Source organism: Corvus moneduloides, chromosome Z, assembly GCF_009650955.1.
Source record: "Corvus moneduloides isolate bCorMon1 chromosome Z, bCorMon1.pri, whole genome shotgun sequence".
NCBI classification, from domain to species: domain Eukaryota; kingdom Metazoa; phylum Chordata; class Aves; order Passeriformes; family Corvidae; genus Corvus; species Corvus moneduloides.
This window is the reverse complement of record NC_045511.1, coordinates 56,784,548-56,807,633: the sequence shown is the minus strand read 5'-3', so window position 1 is coordinate 56,807,633 and position 23,086 is coordinate 56,784,548. Positions and strand designations below refer to the sequence as shown.

General features: G+C 37.3%; 1 protein-coding gene across 13 annotated transcripts in view; it reads right to left on the bottom strand.

Annotated features, from left to right (window-relative positions):
* The window catches only part of MEF2C (myocyte enhancer factor 2C), a 126,307-nt gene extending 114,896 nt beyond the window's left edge, over positions 1–11,411 (bottom strand). For 6 of the 13 annotated variants that reach the window (XM_032095451.1, XM_032095453.1, XM_032095452.1 and 3 more), the window contains exon 1: positions 6,575–7,099. The gene's annotated coding sequence lies outside the window, so the exon portion shown is untranslated. Of the gene's footprint in view, positions 1–6,574; positions 7,109–10,732; positions 10,832–11,317 lie in introns of those variants that run through there. The other 7 variants (XM_032095455.1, XM_032095457.1, XM_032095458.1 and 4 more) reach the window with 5 other exon arrangements.
* Between the last annotated feature and the right edge of the window lie 11,675 nt (positions 11,412–23,086).

The following is a 23,086-nucleotide window of genomic DNA, read 5'->3' as shown; positions in this document are numbered from 1 at the left end:
TGAGCATGGTTTCCACAAGTGGCATGCACCCTATATCTATAAAAGCAAACATAAATAATGTTGTTTCTAATTCAGTTCACTTACATCTTTTGATTACAGTATAAGAAATAAAAGATGGTAATATTTAAGGTGAATTCCTGCGCTGGTATTTGGTTAATAATTTTTATTATAAACTTCACCTAATCAATTATATAGTTGAAGAAAATAGAGTAAGATAAGACTTGTTAGATTTGAATCTAAGTTTTGTATCAGCTTATAACCTGGGAAAAGCAGACAGAGTAGCTTTATACCATCTGCTCAATTCTGTCCTTAATCTGTGGGCTGCCTTATGGTTAACTTAAACGAAGGCAGCAGATACTGACTGACTTTTCAGGACCAACTGTACTGGCCAAGATCTCTGGAGCTCTCTTCACTCAAAGTCTTGCAGGCTTCCAATATCGGGGAAGGTGCCAGAAGGCAGAAATAAGTACATCTACCCTGCTGGAGCAGGTAACTGCTAAAGCACCTGTTCGGAGGATTACAAAAGGAGCATAGTCTATCAGACCTCACTGGTGTGATTACTGAATCCATATTGTCACAGAGTATATTACAGTGTTAAAATAATTCTCAGACAATTTGTCCAGAACTTGTTCTAAGTCAGATAACACACATGTAGGCTTTCCTAGGACATATTTCTGCAATCTAAATGTATTCAGTTGTTTAAAAAAAAAAAAAAAAAAGGCTGGGTGGGGTTCTCTTTGGCAAAATTTTGGAGTATCAGTCCTACAATTGAAATGACTCAAAGATTCTTTTTCATTATGCTTCCCTCTATTTTTCTTCCACATTTGCTTTCTCTTTACAATGGAAGTTGCAATGTAGCTATATCAGAAAATTATATCAATAGCATGTTAGCTTTCCTGGCAGAATACCAGGTGTCATTTGCATACTTTGAAACACTTTCAAGATGCGAGAAAGTTTAAAGGCTAGGCTTCTATGTGATGTTTCTTGGGTTAAATAAATGACTGATCTCAAAAAGATCTCTTTGCACTTTAAAACTACTGGGAGAAAAAATTTATATTAACAGGGCTGATGGCAAAACACAATCCTAAAATATGCATTTTTTAAATATTCTAAAATCAAATACTAATTCCCAATACCAAGATCTGCATATATAGATTTAACTCTCTGCATTCAGTCATAATCTTTCTGTAAGCAGGCACCTAAATTTACCATATGTACATTGAGAAGAACACACAAATTTTTATGACCCATATTAATGCTTAAACTTTGATTTTTTAATTGCAAACTGACTTTACTTTGTTTTAAAATGTCCTGAATAGAATAAGTACCAAGGAATTTCATTGCTTTTCTTGGAAGTCTTAGAATAATGGTTTTATTTCCAATTCAATTTTCATTAACTTCATCTCATACTTTAGATAAAACTGTGCCACTAAATTGTGCCAGAGTATGCTCAGACTTGGCTGCTTCTTTATCATTAGAAGAGCATACCCGACAGATCCAATATAGAGCTGAGGTCCATAGGTTTTGTTTTGTCACAATGATGCTAGCTAACTTTTTGAAAATTAAACTCTCCTATAAAATAAAAGGTAAAAAATTCTACTGTTGTATGATAGAGAATGTGGTTTTTTGTGGCATTCAGGAGTTACATGACCAGACTGCTGTTGTAAGAAAAGGACACTGTCTTTACCACTTCAAGATCCAACTCAGTATTTTACGCACATGAATCCTTTATCAGAAGTACTGATAATCCATACATACATACAAAAGAGCAAGGTGTACCTGTTGTGAATTTGAAAACTGTCTTAATACAGTTTTCTTGCTTATTCAACAGTAAAATAATCAGGAACAGCTACAAAATATGATAACTATTCTTTGAGGATTGTAGTCAGTGTGTATGTCTCAGGCCAGTGTTTTTTGTCTTGTGGCTGTGAGGTCCCTTAGTATATTTCAAACGTTTCTATAACTGCATTAATTGCCTACTTTGAAGGGCTTGCTTTTCAAAGCATTATGCTAGCAAATCTTTAAAATTCCCATTTGAGCTTAATAAGACATTGTTGAGAAATTTGTTTAATGTACATAGGAAACAAAAGGAGAAAAAGAAAATGTACTCTATATAACTTAAACTTTTCAAAACACATCTAGGCAAAGCTATAATGAAAGAAACTAAAAATGTACCTCCAGTATGCATTAAAATGAGACATCTGAATTTATGCGAGTTTCCTGCCTGATTACAATAAAACATACAAAATTAAATACATAAATATTAATTTTATGTACCACACAAGATGAAGAAAATGAAAGAACAATGTTTACATTTATGGTTGACTCATTAGTGTTTTATTATGTGAAACACTAGGAGGCATCAGTTGGGTAAAAAAAGTAGTTCTTTTGAAAAATGTAAGAAATTACCATAGAAGTTATCAGCTTTCTACTTTCATACTTCTAAATGTTAAAGGCTGTATGTTATAACTAAATTGTGCAAATAGGAAAAACTCTTTATTCTCACTGATAAATGACATATTTGATAATATAGGGACAGCACTTAATTTCTTGGCTATTTTCAAATCAGACTGCACACACGCGACACAATAGTTTTACAACACATTACATTTAAAAAATAATAGAATAAAGTAAGATGGTTTAGTTGTGTATAATTTTTGCTAAATCTGCAAAGCCCTGGCACATTTTAGGCACTCTTCTCTGCTTGTAAGCTCTTAATAGGGTTAAGTGCTGCGAATTTAGTATAGTCCTAGGCACTTTTTAGAGCCTAGGCACTTTTTAAGTGCTAGGCACTTTTAAGAACTTTTAATTGTGATTACAGGATATTATCTAGAGAAGCATATTTTTAAACAAATCCCAGAACAATAATCTACTACATTTTAATTTTAATTCCCCATAGTGGTGTATTAAACATTTTTTATAAAGTTGGTGTAACAATGCTACAAGTGGCTGTACTTTCACTATAAAGTCATACAAATCCACTAATGTCAAAATTGAGCTTTCCTTGCTTCAAATTGCCCTTAACAATGACTAAGCAATAGAGTTATAATTGTCTCATACAATAATCACTTAAAATTGAAGTGTGCCTTGCTATGCAGCAGCAATCAGCTTTTATCTCTGCCCAATCAAAACGACATGTGAACTGCCTAATCCTCTTTTCTAAGGCACATAAGACTTTGTTGCCACTGTTGGTTTTGCGAATCGCCCCTATAAGCTGGTCTGATTTCCTAAAGATGACAGATCTCAGTGAATAGACAAGCTCTGCTGCACTGCAGTCAATGAGACAGTGACATTAAAGTGGAGGGCTGAAGACACTAGCTTTTAATCACCTGTCCACATGTACATTGATCATCAGTTCTAAGAAAATGACCTTAAAGTTGGTCAGAGAACTCAAATAATTACTTCTAAAAATAGTTTAAAAATGCAGGTTTTCAAATTTTCACTTGTACCACCAGTGTTTGCTGACCAAAGTTCTTCTGAATCCATTTTGCTTCTGAGCCAGGATGCAAAATTCTATTTTCATCCTTTTCAAATACCAGAATTTTAACTCTGCTGCTAAGCTTGAAGTTTTCTAGCTTTTGGAATTAAATATATAATTTTTAAAATATTTTGTACCAAGTCATTACAGAGAATAAATGAGGATATACAAAATCTCTCTACTGATATCATATAGCGAAATTAAAAAACTTAGAATACATCACAAATATAAGTGTTTCGGTTATTATTCAGAATGCTGAAGCAAGGACTATTAACTCTTTGAAATTACATAACACCTTATGTAGATTTATTTCCATCATCAGGGTTTTCGAAAAAATACCACTACACCTTACTTGATTTTTGGAATCATTATCATGTAATTTTGAATAACAATATCAAACAGGTAAAAATGGATCGCAGTGTATCAAACACCAAGCATTTTTTCTTTCAAGAACATAATAGAAATTAATGACTTCTTCCTTAATGAAATAACTTTAGCTGTCCCTGAAGATGAACGAAACTATCCTGGTGAACAACAAATTTACCTGTTATAGAGATAAGTAAAATTAAAGAAATTAAGTTGGCAAAAGTATTCTATTCACAACTCCTTCCCAGTTCCTAAGTTTCTATATAATTACTTTAATCTACTGAATAATGAATTACCAAAGTATCTCTTAGTCAAACTTTTGTGAGAAGCTTTGGGAAGCTTCATTTCTCTTTGTCTATAATATTTTAGGTGTTTTAAAAGACAGAACCATTTAAGAAAATTACCTCTGGTTTTCAATATACATGTTGCAGGTAGATGAAAGGTTTAAAAAAAGGAAAAAAAATTTCCTGATCCCGTATTGGAAGAAAATTCACAGTAAGAAAGTATTTGCATGAATTTTCTTATTATGGTCCAAAACTTGAAGCTCAGGAACATAACTGTAGAAAACGTAACCTCCCAAACTATTCATCGTTTACTACCAATTTTAATAAGGCTCTAAACTTAAATTTCCCTTTTTGTTGGTCAAATAATCTTAAGAAGATACCGACAGTATCTGATCCCTGTATGCTTTTAGAGGACATTGAAAGTGACATTCTTTACATCTTTGTCCTGTGAAAGCTTTGGGACAGGCGAGAGGTTTAGTCTCTTTGGGTCCTGATCCTGTAAATTGTTATCTCTGTGACTTTCTCGTTTTCACACAAGTAGTCTCAGCATTGCCAGCAGGACTAGTTGTGTAAGAACTGCTTGCATGAAAGAACCTTTCCAAGTTCAGGTCCCAGAACCATCTTCTCATACTACATAGAGGGTATTAGTATAAATATATATGAACAAGTTTTTCAAATAAATGTATGTGTACAACCAGGAACATAGACACCTGGAACTAAGGGCCATTGTCTTAAGTTGTTCTTCAAGGAATTTTTCTGTTACTTCCAAAAGAGCACAACTGTGGGCAGAGATTTCAGTGTTATGAATTGAATGTTATGAATTATGTACTCATTAATACAGAAAGAATAATATAATAGGTATTTTAAGAAAACTGATAAAGTAAGAAAGTTTTGCAGGTTTTGGATTTAATGTAAGGTAATTGAAATTCTGTAATAAGTATAGTCCACAAAATAACAAATCCCCGGAGAAACCATTTGTCTTATCATTTGAATGGAAAATCAGTACATATGCAATACAGAAGTGCTGTAGTACTGGTTCACAGGTGGTAATATTTCCATGCCTTGCCCAGCATCTAGGGATTAGTTATTACACTCCATATAAACATCTTTACTCTTCAAACACAATAGCCAGGAAAGAGCTAATGAAAGAAATGTAATCACAATTACATCTAAAACAATTGGCTTATCATTCATCTTATAATCATTTTAAAGTAAAGATATGAAACTAGGACATTTGCCATTTAGGTGATGGTCAGATATGTGCAGGGAAAATTTTGTGTCAAAGCAATTATTTTCTGATCACCAGCAAAGTATCGGTAAAGTGCTTTTCTTTGCTTAATTCTCTTAAATCTTTAGTCTTAAATTGTGTATTACGGTATTTATTTAAGTATGCAATTATTTGGTAATAATAATCATTATATACAATAAAGAAAATAGAACTTTTCTATAAAAGACAATGCTTAGGTACCCACAATGATTCATTAGATTTTGTTTTGCACCATACTTCATTGCTTTTTTTGTTAATCATTATTATTATTATTTATTATTATTATTATTATTATTTTCTCTCTCTTTTTTTTTTTTTTTTGAAATGGGATTATTAGCTTGTCTTTATACTTGTTTTGTTTTTCAGGCTGACAGAAAGTCACACTAAGTTTTATGGGAAATACTAAGTATTATAATAAAGTAATGCAACAATAATCTCGTAAGTCTCTCATGTACATTAAACTTTAAGTTAGCCTGTAAGCGATTAGCCTGTACTGCAACTACACCAGCTAGTTATGTAATTCTGATTATCTCTACTCCTTTTTGTTAAAAAATTTAAAGATTACTCAAAGTACTGTGTAAAGACCAAAGCATGCTATTCCAAAAGTGGTTTGCAGCCCATGACTTAAGTTCCCACATAAATACAAGGGGTCTTTCCATCTCAAATGTAAGTAATTCAGATGAAAGATGCACAAAGTTAAACACTTGCAAGCATGCACTACCTAAACTGAGGACTGAAGAGCCTGTGGTACCACGAAGTTTAAGAGCATTTCACTGAAACCTGTTTGTTTCCTTAGTCTGATAAATCAGAGTGCAAGCACTACAAGGTCATAGTTTTTAAATCAACTAAGAGCTATCTAAATCAAATAAGCTTCCAATACTTCATAATATCAAGCACATAAATTATGTAAACTAACTTCATCAAAGTTAAAACACTTATGACACTAATAGAGACAAGTCCGCAGTAATTTACTAGACAGAGATTTAACTATGTTACTTGTCTAACAAGTTACTTTTAAGCAACTGCACAATCACACACTAAAAAGTCTGCAAGCAATCTCAGTCCCAGTTCACATAAAATGACTGATACATTCTTCAAACGGTGATAGGAAATGTACCTAGGGTTTCTGTACCATGCCCACTATATTTCATTCCGACGCTGAATTTCACATGTACTTACATTATAAACAGTTAGCCGTTTGGCTGATCAGACTAGTCCTTCAGATATTTTTCTTTCATAGGAAAAAGAAAAAATCCCTTTACTTCTTCCAGCCTTAAATATTCACCACCTGGTTCAACATGCAGCCGCCTTGAATCACACACACAACCTTCAAAGTCAATCCAATAAGCAGCCAGAAGATGCCTGGGGTGTGGGGGTGTGTGTGTGTGTGTGTGTGTGTGTGTGTGTGTGTGGTGCGCGTGTGTGCGCGGCGTGGAGGAGGAGAAAGTGGCTGAGCTGCTGGTCGGATTAAAAGTAACCGGACTCGTCCTGAGATCGTCCAGGAAGGAAGTGACAGCAAGCGAATGGGAAAAGGCGAACAGCTCACAGCCTTTGTAACATCGCGGAGGGGAAGGGGGAGGCGAGAAAGGGATTCAAACTACACGCCAGATGAGGCGTCCTTTTCTGCTTTGCTTTCTTCCTCCCTTTTCTTCTCTTTCTCCGCGTTTCTATTTCTCTCCCTCTCCCACAATCCCAAACGAATGACTCTCTCCTCCCGAGACGGAGAAATAACCAGTTTCACTCTTGCAAAAAGGGGGCGGGATCAGATCCCGAAAGCGTTTTAATAAAACAAACATAGAGCAGCAGCAGCAGCGGCAGCAGCTCCTTGCCCCTCTAGTCTAAACTAGATTGATAAATTGCTCCACTACACTACTTTAATTATGTATATGGTATGCAGAATAAATCACCGAGCATCAGCACCTCAATCAAGCACTTTTAAAATGATAATTGCATCTTGGGTGAATCAATCTTTCCATTCCTGACATTTTGCTAATTTTAGTTTTACGGTGGGGGTAATGGCATATGCCACACGCAAACCTAATGACATCTTTTATTATACAAAGCGAAGACAAGGCGGCGAGCCGGTGCGTGTTTTCCCCCTCCTGGCGAGGTACCGCCGCGTGCGGGGGCTGGCAGGAAGGGCTGCGGGGCGGGGAGGCGCGCAGTGCCCGCGGCAGCGCATCTGCGGCCGGTCAGCGTGGCCGGTCAGGGCCCGGCTGCGGGGCAGTGACCGAGCCCGCCCGCACGCGGGGACCTGCGAGGCCCAGGGTCCGGAACATCCCTGCATGTCGCACCCCCGGCACCCCCGAGGCGTCACCTCCGGCGTGGCTTCGCCTCCGGCGAGGAGGGGCGGGCGCCGAGAGGGGGCAGCCGGCCCGCGGCGGCCCGCGCAGTCCGGAGGGCGCCGACCCCTGCACCGCCTCCGGCGTGGAGCGGGGTTGCCGTCCTCCGGCACTTGCCCCCTCCCCCCGACACCTCCTGCCCAGCCCCTCGCACCTTGGCGGGGCTCCCCCTTCCGAGCCCTGCGCCTGCTGAGCAGTCCAACTTCCCCAACTCATCGGGCTCCGCGTCCCGCGACGTGAGGAGCGGCCCCGGCGCAGCGCCGGTGCAGCGGCGCTTCCCCTGCGGAGAGCGGCGGCCGGATCCGGGCCCGCTCGCCTCCTCGAGCAAGTCCGGGCCACGGGCGGCTGCCGGAGACAGTCTCGTTTCAGACTCACTCGCAGAAACGCAGCATTGACAGCACGCTCTGTGTGGACAGGGCTTTATTTTTTTAATAGGTCCAGTTGCTTCTAAAACTGGACTGAAAGGACTGCACTGTATGTGAGTTTGAATCCAGATTAAGCACGTGCAGTAATTTCTGAGTAAGACTGGACCTTGCACATACTTGTCTTAATTTTTATGCAGATAGCCAACTTTTATGATCCTTTGGGAGCAGCAGGGGAGTTTGTAAAGGCACGGACTATTATTTCTTATGATAAATTAAGGTACTGGAAATAGGAACAGCACACGTGATAAAACCAAATGACTGAATTCAAGCACAGTGATAAATATATATTTAGGTTATTTTAATACAAGTCCTTGGTCTTACACTCTTTTCCCCCAGAATCATCTCATTGGGCCACTGACCTACTTCCAAGTATTTGACAGTGAATAAATACCTTTTCAGTTCCACTGCACTTTTTAAAAGATGGATGCTCAAAGCTTGGTCGGAGCAAAACAAAGCTCAGGTAGTTCTAACAAGCACCCTGCAATTGATCGCATTGCAAATCCCTAGAGAATACTGTGGGTTTCATCATTTCCTGGTCTGTCTGGGTGAGAGTGCACAACTCTCCATGCAGTGACATGCTACAAATATACCCACACCAATAATGACAGTGATACTGATGTGCCCAGAGTCACCTGGCAGCCAGATACAAGCCAAGCACATTGTACATGGTGGTGAGAGGCACATATTCTTGGCAGTGGCAGCAGAACCCAAAAAAACATTGAGAAATAAATACTTTCTCAGCTCAGGTCTGCTGTGAAGCACAGCAGGAAAGAAACACAGCAGTTACACAGGTTGTACCCTTGCTATGCCTTTTCTGCAGACAATTTTGGTCTCTCAGTGTGGCACCCAACCATCCAATAGTATTTGTATATTCTTAGTGGCAAAAATAGAAAATTGTGTTAAAACTTTGCACTTTTGTGCTCTAATTGAAACCTACTCTCATATGCTTTATTTTGTGCAGGATGTGTAAGTTTTCTGGTTTCTGGTTAGTTGGTAACACAGCCCTTCAACTGGCAAGACAGAACATGAACACTGCCATATTTTGAAAGTAATTATTACAGTAGGCAAGTATTTCAGAAAATAAAAGTATACAGCAGTTTAGAACATCAACTACACCTCCATGTGGGCACTTGTGGTCTAATCTTTTTATAGTTGTGACCTTCACGTACTGGAGCACCTTAAAGCCATGCCAAGTTTTTGTCATGAGTACAATTCACCAAATTCATGTAAAGGACATCTTGATTTTTAAAACAGGATTCAGATGCTAGATGGACAAACAGATATAGGGGGAGGGATCAAAATTTGTCACTCATCTCAGGGTTAGATAAGGCATGAATTTATGCAGCATAATTCGAAAGGTTTAGGAGTTTTTTTCCTATCTTTGCATTTCATTTAAAAATCTGGAATAATTTCAAACAGTAAAAAAACTTTGTTCTGATGTCTGTTCTTGTACTGATTCTCCACAAATGCACCCTTTTCAAATTTCTGGCACAAGACTCAAATCTAGGCTTTTTTGCTGTCCACAGTCCATGTGTAGGTCCGCTCACAATTTTTTGTTCCCAATCTACCACCTGAGGCATGCGGTGTTTTAAACTATGAGACATCAGTCAAAATGTAATAATTATAAAATCCGATCTCCAAAGGTTTATTAAAGAGTGTACCCGAGTATCTCTTTCCATTACAAGTGTGATTACCTCAAGGTAACATTTCCTTTCAAGATGATTATCAAAGTCCGTTTTTGTTCTTTTGCGGATGCAGAACATATTTTTCCCTTAGGAGAAATGAGATTGCCAGTTTAAATCCTTTCATGGTGTTTAAACAGAAAAGCAGCGAGGTTACTATGAAATGATCCACCTCCTTTGCATCTTAACCCTGGGTTGGCTTTGTTTCTATTTTCTGTTTAAAGTTCTGCTCAAACCCATTCCACTCTACACCTCGCTCTCTTCCACCACCTCCCTGTTTGTACGAGCAATGCAGTATAACTCTTCTTCCCATGTCTGGCTGCTTTTAAACTTGGCCCACGCTGGGTGCAGCTCTTGAAGTGAGCTTTATGAAATTATTTTAAAGTGAGCTGGGGCGGTTGCCACAGCAACCCACCCTGAGAGAAATCGAGGCTATAGATTAATCTACCCCACAAGATTATTCAACAGTATTGTATTTGTTCTTCATTCATTCAGAATATTCCCTCAATCTATATGCTTTTATAATGAACAAAAATATATAAACTCAGATAATTTCAAAGCTAATAGGGTATATATTCCAAGAGCATAATTTAATTGCTTTGTAAACCACTGCAGTGAGATGACATGTACATGATTCTTTGCAAAATAATTTAATTGCAAAAAAATCTGCAAGGTAGGCACAGCTGGCATATTAACTTTAAATAAAATGGCATGCCATTACTAAAATGGTGTCATACACATCAAGCAATGATTACAGAAAGCCTTTGTCACAGGTGTATCTGTAAGTATACAATAGAGTTTTGCTCTCCAGGTTTTGCTTTGAACAAAAACCTAAAAATAATAAATAGCACTTGGTAATATTAAATGTAAGGAATATTAAACACTCACCACATACACCCTCTTTATTGTCAAAATGATCCACCTCCAATGCTTTACTTAATCTTTCCCATAGTAGTTACTTCGGAGTTTACAATTCTTGTTCGGCACCTTGGATGTTTAAAAGCACAAAAGTAGCATATTATTAAAATGCAAACCTATAGTACTTCAATATATTTAAAGCAATTAATTAAACAATTTCTATAAAAAGGATACAAACCTTTGCTGATGTGCACTTAGGCCTATCTTACTTGTAAGTAACTTGATGTTTTCAGAAGCTGTTATAAACGCCATCTAAATCCTACCTTGGGGATGCTACACTATCAATAAAATTACAAAACTATTGATCACAGGCTGTACTTATCCTCCAATCGGTATTTGCGCGTTGACATGCATTTTGGAAAACACAGCTATCTCGTTGTTTAATAAATGCCTGTTTAAAAGGCCAGGGTGAATTATAAAGTAGTAAAACTTGGCATATTAATTTTTTCCTTTTATCAAGGGCTGGTATGTGTGATGCCAACACCAGACATGCATCTCCTCGGCTCTGCTTTCAGGCAGGCAACACCAGGTAGCAGCATCAGAACTTTTTTTTACCTCAAATATTCCTTTTTCTCTGCACCTGTAGTTGTGAAGAGCGGGTCCCAACCAGGACGACTGGTCTTGAGGGGCGACCTTTCTGGCCTCTGCCCCAACCCTTCGCACCTGCACACATCACTACCCCGGGCTTCTCATCATTTATTTATTGACTCATTATTTCTAGGTGCTGGGGCGTTCCTCCGGGTGCATTGGTCGTGAGTCACGGCAGGAACAGGTACGACACCGGTCCCCTACCCCATCTCTTCCGCGGGTTTGGCGGCGCCGGGCGGGACAGCGAGTGCCAGGGGCTCCCGGGTCGCGCCGGCGCTGCCGGTGCTTTTCCACCGCCCTCTCCTCGTCCCTGCTCCGACGGGAAGACGCTGGGGCAGTGCGGGGGCGGTGTAAGGCCGGCCGGGCGCCGACTGACGCCAGAGCGGGTGGTCCCGGCGAGGGAGGGCCAGAGGGAGCGGTGGTTGTTCCACTGCAGCTATGGCTGTGTGGGACAGGCCGGGATTAGGAAAGAGTTGGGAAGTCGAGACCAAAGGGTGGCTCTGGGGAAGGCTGCCCCGCGTCCCCCGGCAGAACTGCCCTTATCGGGCCCCTCCGGAGCCGGTTCAGAGCCTTTGCCCACGGCTCCGACCTCTGGAACAAGTGGGTGTCGCCCCTATGGGAGGCCTAGACACAGCTCTGCAGTGCCAGCGGGACCCGGGTTGCCAATCCTGCCAGTTCAGGGCCAGGCTGGAGCAGGGGCTGCTGCCCGCCAGCCGCAGGAGGGTGGGTGGTGGGTGGTCGGAGCCGCGGTCCCGGGGCTTCAGAGAGGGCTGAAGTGGCCAAACACGTAGGGCCAGGCTCGGGAAGCTCCAGCAGCATATGGCAGTCCTGGGAATGGGACAGATCGGTGTCCAGCAGGCCGGTGTTGAAGCCGTGGACTGATGTTGGATGGAGGGCTTGGAGGTTGACTAATTAATACTGGGCATTATCTGTTAGTTTCCAGCCTTTTGGAAAGATGTTTTTTCAACTCCCCACTCCCCCTGTCCTCTACTAGGCTTTTTTTTTTTTATTTTATTTTTTTTTTATTTTTTTTATTTTTTTTGGAAAAGATTTTTTTTTTATGCTCTCCTGCTGGTATTTTCAAGGACCTTTGCAGGGAAGAGATTGATTTTAAGGGAAAAAGGCTGCCAAATGCGTTAAGTCAACAATGAAAAGGGGTTTTGTTTGTTTTGCTAAATTGATCCTGTTCTAGTAATCTGCAGTGTTTCATTGTTACTAAAGGCAGTTTCTGAAACTGTAGTTTGCAAGTTCATACTGTCCTTTAAATATCTCATAAACAGCTGCCCAAAGGTTATTTTTATCCAAGACTTTTTAAAATTGTAGTTTCTTTTAAAACTGCTTTCAGACTAGAGATAGGAGATAACTTCTTCATAGATAAATACATTTTCTTTCAAGGATTAGGCATTACTAAAATTGTCCTAAAGAGTGCAAAAAAAGTATTTATTACTTTCTGAATGACAACACGGACTGATATTAGAATTAAATCTGAGTCTAGTGATAACCACTCTTGCCACACATGCATTTTAGAAATAAGTAATACTTAAGCTATGTATCTTTTTATATTTTTCTTCAAAATGAGACTGAAATTGCATCTGAAGAAAGTTAACATCTATAGAAATCCTGAATCTCCTGCTTGGTGTGGAACATGGATGCTGTGGAGCTTATGTGGTTTGTCCAAAGGTCCCCTGAAGTCTGTTGAAATCCAGTGTACTCTGACAGGCTGAGATATTACAATGGAAGCTCAGCCCTATGCCACTGGCCACCCAGATCCCACTTCTGCTTCAAAATTAATCTCAGGGTATGTTCTAACTCCAGTTCCTGTACCGGCCACTTTCTCTCTGTAAGTCATTCAGAGATACTTATTATGGTATGACAATGTTCCACCAAATGTGTAGAGTTTGTATATACACATATGCATCTTAGGGGCACAACTCTTGTGGCCCATGATCTTAAGTGTAAATAAAGGAAGAATTTAACCTACTAACTTCTCCCTTGCTGAGATTTAGGGACTCTAAAAATCTGGGTCTAGACTTGCCTGAAAGAAAAGCATCAAGGGTTTTGAAGTTTTCAGTGCTAGTAAGAAATTGTCAAGCAAAACTTTAGTCTCAGACAAACTCAAAAGCTCCGTAACTAGTTTCAATTCTACATCCCTTCCCCAATCTCTTCTGACATAAAGTTAATTAGGTAAAATTTCAAGCTAAATGGGCTTTCTTTTTTCCTATGCAAATATACAAAAATAGATCAAATATGAGCTTGGAGTGGAACTTTGGAGTCAATTCCCCATCTTAATAGGGTTTAAGTACAGGAATATATTTAAAGAATAATCTTGGAAATGTTGTCATTTTCATGAACTGCTGTTCATCAGTCTGATAATTCTGCATCTTCACTTGCAGAAGCATCAGAATTTTTTTTCGAAAGCAAAGCGTTTGGTGGAACTGTAATTTATTTTATGGTTTAATACCTCTGTAATTAAAGTCTATCTAGATTATTAAACAGCCTTCACCCAAGAAATACAGTATCTTTACCATTCAACTTGATTGCTAATATAGAAGAGCTATCTCTCACAGCTTCTAGAATTGATGCAGAGGAAGATAATTTTGTATTTCATTGTTAATTTATGTGGCTTTAGAAGTCTTAAACCTCTGCACCATTAGCTGGGTGTTTCTAAAGAAGTTCCTGCTGGGGCAGTTCCTTCTACTTATTTCTAAGGGGAAAGGCTGTCAGAAATTGTTTCAGAATTAGCATTTAAGTAAGGACCACCCTTTTTATTCCTTCTACCACATTTATTTGTCCACGTGATTGTGTGCCATTGAATAAGGAAAATCTCTCTGTGATTCACTTTCATTTTGGAAAAAGCTGGGAGGGAACAGAGAAAAGCTTTTTTTAGGCTGCGCATTCCTTCTCTTTTCCAGAAATTGAATTGCCTGACTAAGGTATTGTGATATTTTCAGATATTTTGACAAAAAAATCCACAACCCAAACCAAAAAATATGATTGCATCCCCTTGCTCATTGTGTGACACTCAAGCTTTTGTCTATTTTGCACTGAGTGATGATGTGATACAGAAGCAGACAGACAAAGATGGCCAGAAAGGCCTTAATTAAGTATTCTGCAGCTGCTACAAATTAGATCAGCATCTGCATCTGTGTAGACAATGAAATTCACTGTAATTTTGAGGGCCAAGCGAAATAGAGGTTTGTTTTGGGTGGACCCCTAGCCACAATTCAAACAAAATTCTGAATGAAACATGTTCCAGGGGAAAAAAAAGGTTGGTCAATTTCACCTCCTGAAAGACACTATGGTTTCCCGTTCTGGCTTTAGACGTGTATTCCAACGTCACACATGAAACACTTCTCTTACAGTATTCAAAATTGTTGATTTTTTTCCCTAAAAAATAATTTTCAGGAGTTTTCCAGATTAGACTTTGAGCTATATTTTAGGTAAGTGACCAGTTTTTTTTTGCTGTTTCTCTGACAATTTCCCTCTATTTCAGATTTCATACCACTTTCTGGAACCAAAGTTGGAGTAAATGATGTACAAATTTTAATGGTCAATGATCCAACCTCTTCTAACAGAGATATTTACACCATAAATTGAATATAGAATACAATAGCTATAGATCAGTACATGGAATGAGGGTATGAAGGTATTAGTCTCAAACTTTTTATACAGATATGCTTGCATGCAGATATCGAGAACTAATGGGCTATTCTGTTGATATTTTGACAAAATGCAGTGGTTTTATGTGTTTTCAAACTCTTCTGTACTGAATTAATGTTTTTGTTTTGCATTTGAACAGCTCCAAACCCAAGTGTTGATCTATAAATATGTTTTCTAAACGCTGCTGTAATACTAATATCTCTGTTGTAAAACCAATAATTAATACAAATTTTTATTAGATGATTTAGAGAGGCCTTTTGAAAGTTGACAGCTCTTCTTGATAAGGGAAGAAGAAGTCGTAACTTCTGTGACGATAAATGTAATTGCACAAGAGTTGGGTCAGCTTTTAGATGTGATTGTGCCACTTACGTACATCTATTTAAAACTTCCATGAGCCCCCTGCTGTGATGTCATTGGTTATAAGTCTTCCCATGGAAGTACTTTAAAAGTTGATATTATTGAGGTTAAAAGGAAAAAAACCTCAGGTCATGTTTGGATATGTATTTTGGTTCAGATTTATTTCATCTGAAGTTGCTGTTACTGCCATATGATCTAGTTTGAGCTTCTTTATACAGCTCATGTATGATGCAGACAGATTTAAGTTCCCATTTCTGGTCTGTTATGTTCTTGCAAGCCTTCACCAATCAGACCAGTGAGATCCGATTTCAGCAATGACTTTACAGATAGCTACCTTAACATGGCTAAAGGAGAAGAAACCTGATTACTGAATCCAAGAAGTTCCTTGATTTGGAATTTTTTTTTTTTTTTTTTTTTTAAATTTAATTAACTTCATCCAAATATGTATTGGAACTTCTTGAACTGACCTAGTATATTGTTAGCCTTTTTAGTTTTAAGCACTCAGTAACAAATAAATATGTTATGGTGGCCCTAGTATCTCTCTTTACATTTTAAATCTACAGCAGTTGGAACGTCTGTGCTGTAAAACCTCTTTGTCTCTGATGTGATTGAATTGTTTTCTTTGCTGTTGCTCAGCTAAAGGGGCAGGAGCTGGGGAACAGGTACATATTTGGAAGGGGTTTAGAAAATTTTCTAGCTCCTAAGTGAGACCAAAGGGTCTTTTTGTAGTCTACATATTCATGTAGGGGAAGATAAGACAAAAGGAATATAGGCAGAAGTAACTCAAGAGGACTGTTGCTAGTGGAGATAGAAGGGTTAAGAATTTTTGGATGAGGAGTTCACATATCCTTTTTTGCAGATTAAACTAGCAGTTTAGAAGTGTTTAAGGAGTGATTTCTCCTGGGAACAAAGGAACCAAGTGCTTCTTTGCCCTAAGTGGGAGCCAGTTCCCTTGTATTCCTGTGTATTTTCTCATTTCAGTGAGATTGAGGTAGGGTATTAAATGGCTAATGAATTGATTTAGTGCAAGGACATAAAATTAAATGGCCAGATGTATTTTCACAAGGATAGGAACAATCTCCTGATATACAGGTAGATTGTTTCACAATCTCTTCTATTTTTCTCAGTATTAATGTACTCTTTTATAATTATTACACACATAAAAAAATTGTTATTACCAAGCATTCTTTCTACAATAATTTTAAATTCAGGAGATGGATTGATATTAGGGAAAGGGCTATTTGCATATAGTTGTATACGACTTTAAAAAGTAAAGGAAAAGAATGAATGGTGCAGGTACCTATAGCAAAAACTATAGGAAGCACCCATTTTTTATACTTCTCTATTGTTAATTTTGTAGCAATAAAATAGAGAGAAATGAAAATTATTGGGGGAGAGTTTTTTGTTAAAAAAAGAGCCAAAACAGAAGATCAAATGTAGCGACCCATAAACAGAAAGGTTTATTTTGCAGGATTAGTCCTTAGCAACTGGTTATCATACTGCTCAGCTTTTAATTTTTTTGCCCTGACAGATGATTCTATGTTTTGGGATACAGCGCATCAGCTACATTAACATTAGATTGAATTCATATGCCATAAGTACAGCTTCTAAGTACCTATGTAGAACTAGTAATACTATATAGCTATACTTATGAACAAAGCTGTAATTGCTGTTTTATTCATCTATTATTTTATTATTTTAAAAATTATTTCCTGTGCAGTTATTTTATGTGCTTCCAGTAAACTTGTGTATGTTAGCTTAAATCTAGATGCTTATTCTTTGTATTTATTGAACTTGATTTAGAACCCAGTGCCTTTAGAGTTATGCATAGAAAGCACAGTGCTTTTGTCTTTATTGGAGATTTCTTAAGTGGTGCTTTCAGAGCTTGTCTCATAATGCTTAGTTGCTTTCAAAGGAACAAACCCATATCTGGCTATGCAGTAGGTTGTCAGTACTTTAACTGGAGAAGACAACTCCTGTTAACTGTTTGTGTACCTATACACTGTGACAAGGGGTATACTTTGAGACCTATCCTCATTACCTAGTTTATGGTGAGTGTAGAGTGCAACAGCATATTTGAAATGGGATAGGAGGGTGGAGCTCCAAGCAGTCATGGAGAGTGGTGTGTGAATGCATCTTCACCTGGGAATGAGCCGCAGTGGGGTGCAGGGGTGGAGAACAGCTGCAAAGCCATCCATTTGCAGTCACGAGGACAGCTCAGGGGCATGGAGCCCTCAGTCAAGGCTCCAAGTGGCTCCCTATGTCGCCAGCACACTGGCAAAGAGGAGAGTTCTCCACTACTCCTAATGGTAGTCAGATCCTTTGATTTCCATGGTGACTGTCTTGGACAAATAACCAATTATTTCTGAACAAAAACATTAATTAACGAAAGTCCAAGAAGAAAATTATATGCCTTGTTTAGAATAAGATTTTGTTTACTGTACCAAGGGAAAATAATTATAAATTTAAAGTGTGTATTAATTCATATATATATTTGTGCATACACACACGTTATATGCACACGTATACATGTATATATGCAAATACACTTTATAATAGAAATACAAAATGGAAAATTTTCATGTTTAAAATACTCTTGTATAAAGAGGTAATTAAGGCTATTCATTCTACTCCCTTCCTGATTTTTTATCAGTATCTCATCTTCTTATCTAACTTTTATATGGAACTTCATTGCCTTTGGTGGAAAGTGTCCAGTTTTCACCAGTGTAAGTAGAAGGTCATGAGATGCTTTTAAAATACCACATAACAGTATATGAAAAAATTTAAATTAACTTTTGAAGAACACAATCCAGACTGTGGATCTCCTAAAGAGATTTTTGCCAAAGCTTTGTGGTCAAATCCCATTTTTTATTTACATGCACTATGGAAAAAACTAATACAGATATCCTCCTGCCACTAAGACTTGGATTTACTGGAAAAGACAAACATGTGGTTGAAAGCTGAGCTACACTGTAGATTTTCAAAATAAAAATGATAAAAAGATAGTTGTAGAAGAAATTGTCATAGTTTACAAAACAGACCACAGAGGTCTTAGTTAATAGGGAATAGTTGGTACAAAAATAAAGGAATGTACCAGGCATTTTAGGGGTAATTTTGTTTCTAACTGAAATAGTTATAAAGTTTCAGTGCATTAAATTAGGTTTTCCTATTACTTAATCGGTTAGTGCTTCATTAATAACAGAATAATTTCAGAATTTCACTTAGTATGCTGAAATCTGTTGACGACAGAAATAAGAAACCAGAAAGTCCAATTAAGGACAGTCATTTAAATATAATGGTCTAATGGTGATAATCTCTACCTTTTGAAGCATTAAACAATCTTTTTCTAGAGAAGGAAAGCATCTTTCATTTCACAAAATACTCTTTTCCCTCAGTGAAATACAGAATAATTTACCTGTAATTTCATGAAATTATCCAAGAGTTTGTCACTTTATTTACTGTTTCTAAGCCTTTAAAATCAATACAGTAAAATGCTGATGAACTTAGAATATACAGAACTAAAGGCTCTAAACTACAGGCTGTATGTTTTTCTTGTTTAGTGTGGCATGTACAAAGTCTAGTTAGCTCCAGGAACTGCTATTACTATTTACTGAGTTCATATTTAACAGTGCTTGGTTTTAATGACTATTTAGGGGATTTGGTTTCCATACATTACATGTTATGCATGAAACAGCAGGGTTTTACAGGCACTGCTCATTTTAAAGGCTGATCTAGTTTTGGGGATTTCATTTTGTTCTATATTTCATACTTGATCTTAAAGTGTATATTTCATATTTAGAAGTTTACTTTATGCTTTATCTAGTAATGTTTTATGCTATTGGCCTTTTATTCTCACATACAGCAGGATATCTTTGCAGCAAACAAAATTGTGATTATTTTAATATAGCACATTCCAGAAACAGAAACAACCTCTTCTTCATTTTCCGGTCTCTGAAAATGAAGAAAATGGATGAAAACTATGCCTGATTTACCTCTGCTGAGGTAGAACTTCCCTGTCAATTGTGTGGGTCCCACACCAAGCAGCCTAGCAGAAACAAAATCAAAGATCATGGGTGTTTGAAAGGTCATTATTATTCAGGTATTATTGTTCAGCCTAATCTTAGACTATGCATTGCTGATATATAATTTATTTTGATATATAGGGAAGACCTACTACAGAAATAATCTAAAAGTATATTGACATGTGATTCCTTTTTCTCCCCCATTAGTGCCTTCTATGCTGCGCAGTGACTTGTGCCTATGTAATCTGTTTGCTGAAAAAGATTCATATGGTTAAGTTTTCTGTCTGTTTACTCAAATAAATGTTTTCAATTTAACACAACAATTTGTAATGAATACTGTGAAACACAGTTAAAAGAATGAATTCTTGAAATAGAAGTAATAATAAAAATGCTTTTCTCCCCTTGAAAATATTTATTTTAACATGTGGTCACATTTTCCTGCATTTTTGCATTAATTGAAATCTTATTGTTCTAGGAAAAAAATATTTTTTTTTCCCCCATCATGTAGTTTCCCAAATCTTATGCAAATTAAAGAATACACACACAGACATAATTTGTGGTTTTAAAACAAGGGAATGTGTAAATTCATGATATCTTTAAAAAGCACCGTGTCAAGCTCTGCTCTCATGAAGCCTCTAGCTTACAATTTACATTTTCACTTTAGTATAAGGCAATGGTTTTGTGTGATAACCCTTTGATTGTCTTGTAAAATGCTCTAAACAGTGTTAATTTCACTCATTTATTACCAAGGAAACTTAGTTGATGTTCAGAAGGAATGTCTAAGCTCAGAATGGCTGTTGAAGCTCCAAGCAGTCTACAGACAACAAATCCTTTTGATTTATTTGGGAATTATCAGGATAACTCATTTATTTTTAAGGAGAAAGATGGAGAGTACAGAGTACACCCTCAGCCAGCACTGTCTGGCTTCTGCTGTTCCTGCATGTAATCCTCTATGTCCTTTCCATTCAGAATCATAGAAACAGTTTGAAAGAAAGGGACTATAAGTATCCATTTAGTTTAAATAAACTTTTCTTGGCAATAGAAGCTAAAATCAAGCACTGTATCAAGTTAAATGAAAGCACGCTACAAAGCTTATCTGCTTTCTCTTGAAGAAAGCTTTGTGAGAGTAACCATGAGTCTGGAGCTGAATCACTGTGGCAAGCAGAACATTCCGAAGACATAAGAATAATTATTTAATAAGTTTTTCTATTAAAACTCACCAGTGCCCTTCTGCTTCTCCAGGAAGTTGTACCCGTCAGCACCTGCTGAGGGCTTTGTTGATCAAACTGGCAGGTAAAAAAAATTCCTGTAGAATAAAGCCAGACCAGCTGGCTTTGAAGAGAAGCCCCCCCAGTTTGGGTTGTGTTTGCCTCACTCACCCTCTGCTCTGCAGACCCGGGCTTTTTCTCCTTTGGATGTTGACCTGTAGGCTGCATGATGTGGGCGCACAAGTGTCTGGCAGGCCAAGGTGCACCTGCTTCTGTCACTCCCAAGTAAATTTAGCTGTAAAAGGTATCACTGACAAGCAGACCTTAGTCAGTGCTGGCAAATAAACAGAGCATTGCCATCCCCCTTCAAAAGTACCCTGTAAGTTAAAATGGAAAATATCTACTCGGTCGTCTTATCCAGTAACCAGGAACTGCTTCTTCAAGAAGAAAGAAGGACACGAGGCTCGTATATGGCAAAAAAGTTTCCTCCTTTAAATAGATGTTAAAATCACATTATTCCAAGGAGAATCTATGAACAAGATGAGATTTTGTTCTATTAAATGTGGCTGGAAAAAAACTTTTTTAAAATGGGAACACACCACACAGAAATTTCAATTCAGGTTATTAAATTGTGCTAGGTGTTAAAATTGATTGTATTTCTCTTCTGTAACTCATTGTGCTTTTTTGTCCAAGAAGTATTAGAAAACTAAAATGTATCATGTAGAAGATATTAATCTCATTCCCAAAATTAGAAAGCATACAGAATTGAGAGTTTGAATTTCAAAATTACATGTTTGTAATACTTATGTTGTGGTTATCCAGGAACCAGCCACTTTTAAAATGGGAGTTAAAGTAAATGGAGGCTCTTTTGAGAGAAGTGATCAAAACTTGTTATGCTTGTCCTTATTGGATATATATAATTTACTCATAATAGGGGTATTTATAATTTATATCTGCCCCTTGCTTTTTTTTTTTTTTCCTTTTTTTCTTCCTGGAGATGGCTTCTGGTAATTGAAAGAGAAAGGTGTAATTTGCACCAGTGTGTCTTCTCACAAAATTAAAAAGAGTCACCAACATAGGTTTGCCAGGATTGGTTGCATACCCAGATACTCCATTTTCTACTTGAAAACTATGCCATAAACTCAAGCGGCTTTAAAGAAAAAATTTCCATAGTGTTTACTTTGCTCTAATATGCTATTTAGAAGGAGCAAAATGTTCCTTCTAACAAATGAGACAAAAATTGTGGGTCAGGAGCTCTTTGTAAGATAAACAAGGTTCCTATTTATTTACTTGTATAAACAACCACTCACCAAGCTGTATGTCTCTGCAGGGGCACCCTTTCAGATAGAAACATGGACCTTATTGGCATCATCTTGTAACCATGGAAACATTTTAAGTACCTCTCTCTCAATATGTACTTCCCTTATTCAGGGTTTAGGAGCTGAGTACCAAATAAGTAAGTGTTTTTATTATTTTCTTTGTGGAAGCTTGTTTTGTGGGGTTCATATCTGTCATAATAAAGATCTTGTACTTTCTTCATGTTTGCTAAAATAAAGTGTTTAGTTTCAAGTCTCCTATCTCCTCTAATTCTTAGATTAAAATTAATGTTCTAAAAGTCCTAATGAATGGAAATTCTGAAACTTCTCGTTATTCATTACTCTTTGAAAAACAAGGATCATAGTTCACATTATCATCAGACTTAATCACTGCTCTCATTGCATTAAACTAGTCTGGTTTTTCTGTGTTTCTGAAAAAGAAATAGGGAAAATAAATAAGAAATCAGACTATTTTCTCTTGGCAACAGCCATACCCACCTATGTCACTGTTTCGTAGGTCATGGAATTGTCTTGAAACTGAACCAAAAGAATGAAAATAAAGGAGCTTATTCTGGGTTTTTACACAGAAGTAATTGAAAAGCAAAATAATAATTTTTCTTTTAAGATGTGTCTGCCACACTTCTTAGTTAAAATTTCAAAGCATAGAGCTAAGAGAAATATGAGATTTTATGTCTCTATATTTCCATGCAGAAAAAGAAAAATTGGCATGAACTACATTTATTTTCAAAACTATCATTCTGAAGAAGATCCTTTGCAGATCAAATGTAGCTATTTCAACACGGCCTTGGCTCAAATTCAAGACTCTCTTGTAATTCCACCTATTAATTGGTACAACTGATGCACACTTTTAATGTACTTTGATTTAAAAAATATGAAAATGGGTTATTGCTACCCATTAGTTAACATCTTCTATGTATTTTTAAAAAATCCTGCCTTAATTTTGTTTATAAAAAGCATTTTCTTCACCTGAGCCAGGCTGTAACAATAGAATACTTTATTAACTACAACTGCTATCAGAAAAACACACTTCTGTCTGCAAAGATCCAGTACTTCTCACTGAAATCCTACTGGTTTAGAATCTTGGTTTGCTAAGATTGTATCCCTGCATATTATTTTCATTTACTACTGTTACTGTTTTTATTTGCCCCATTG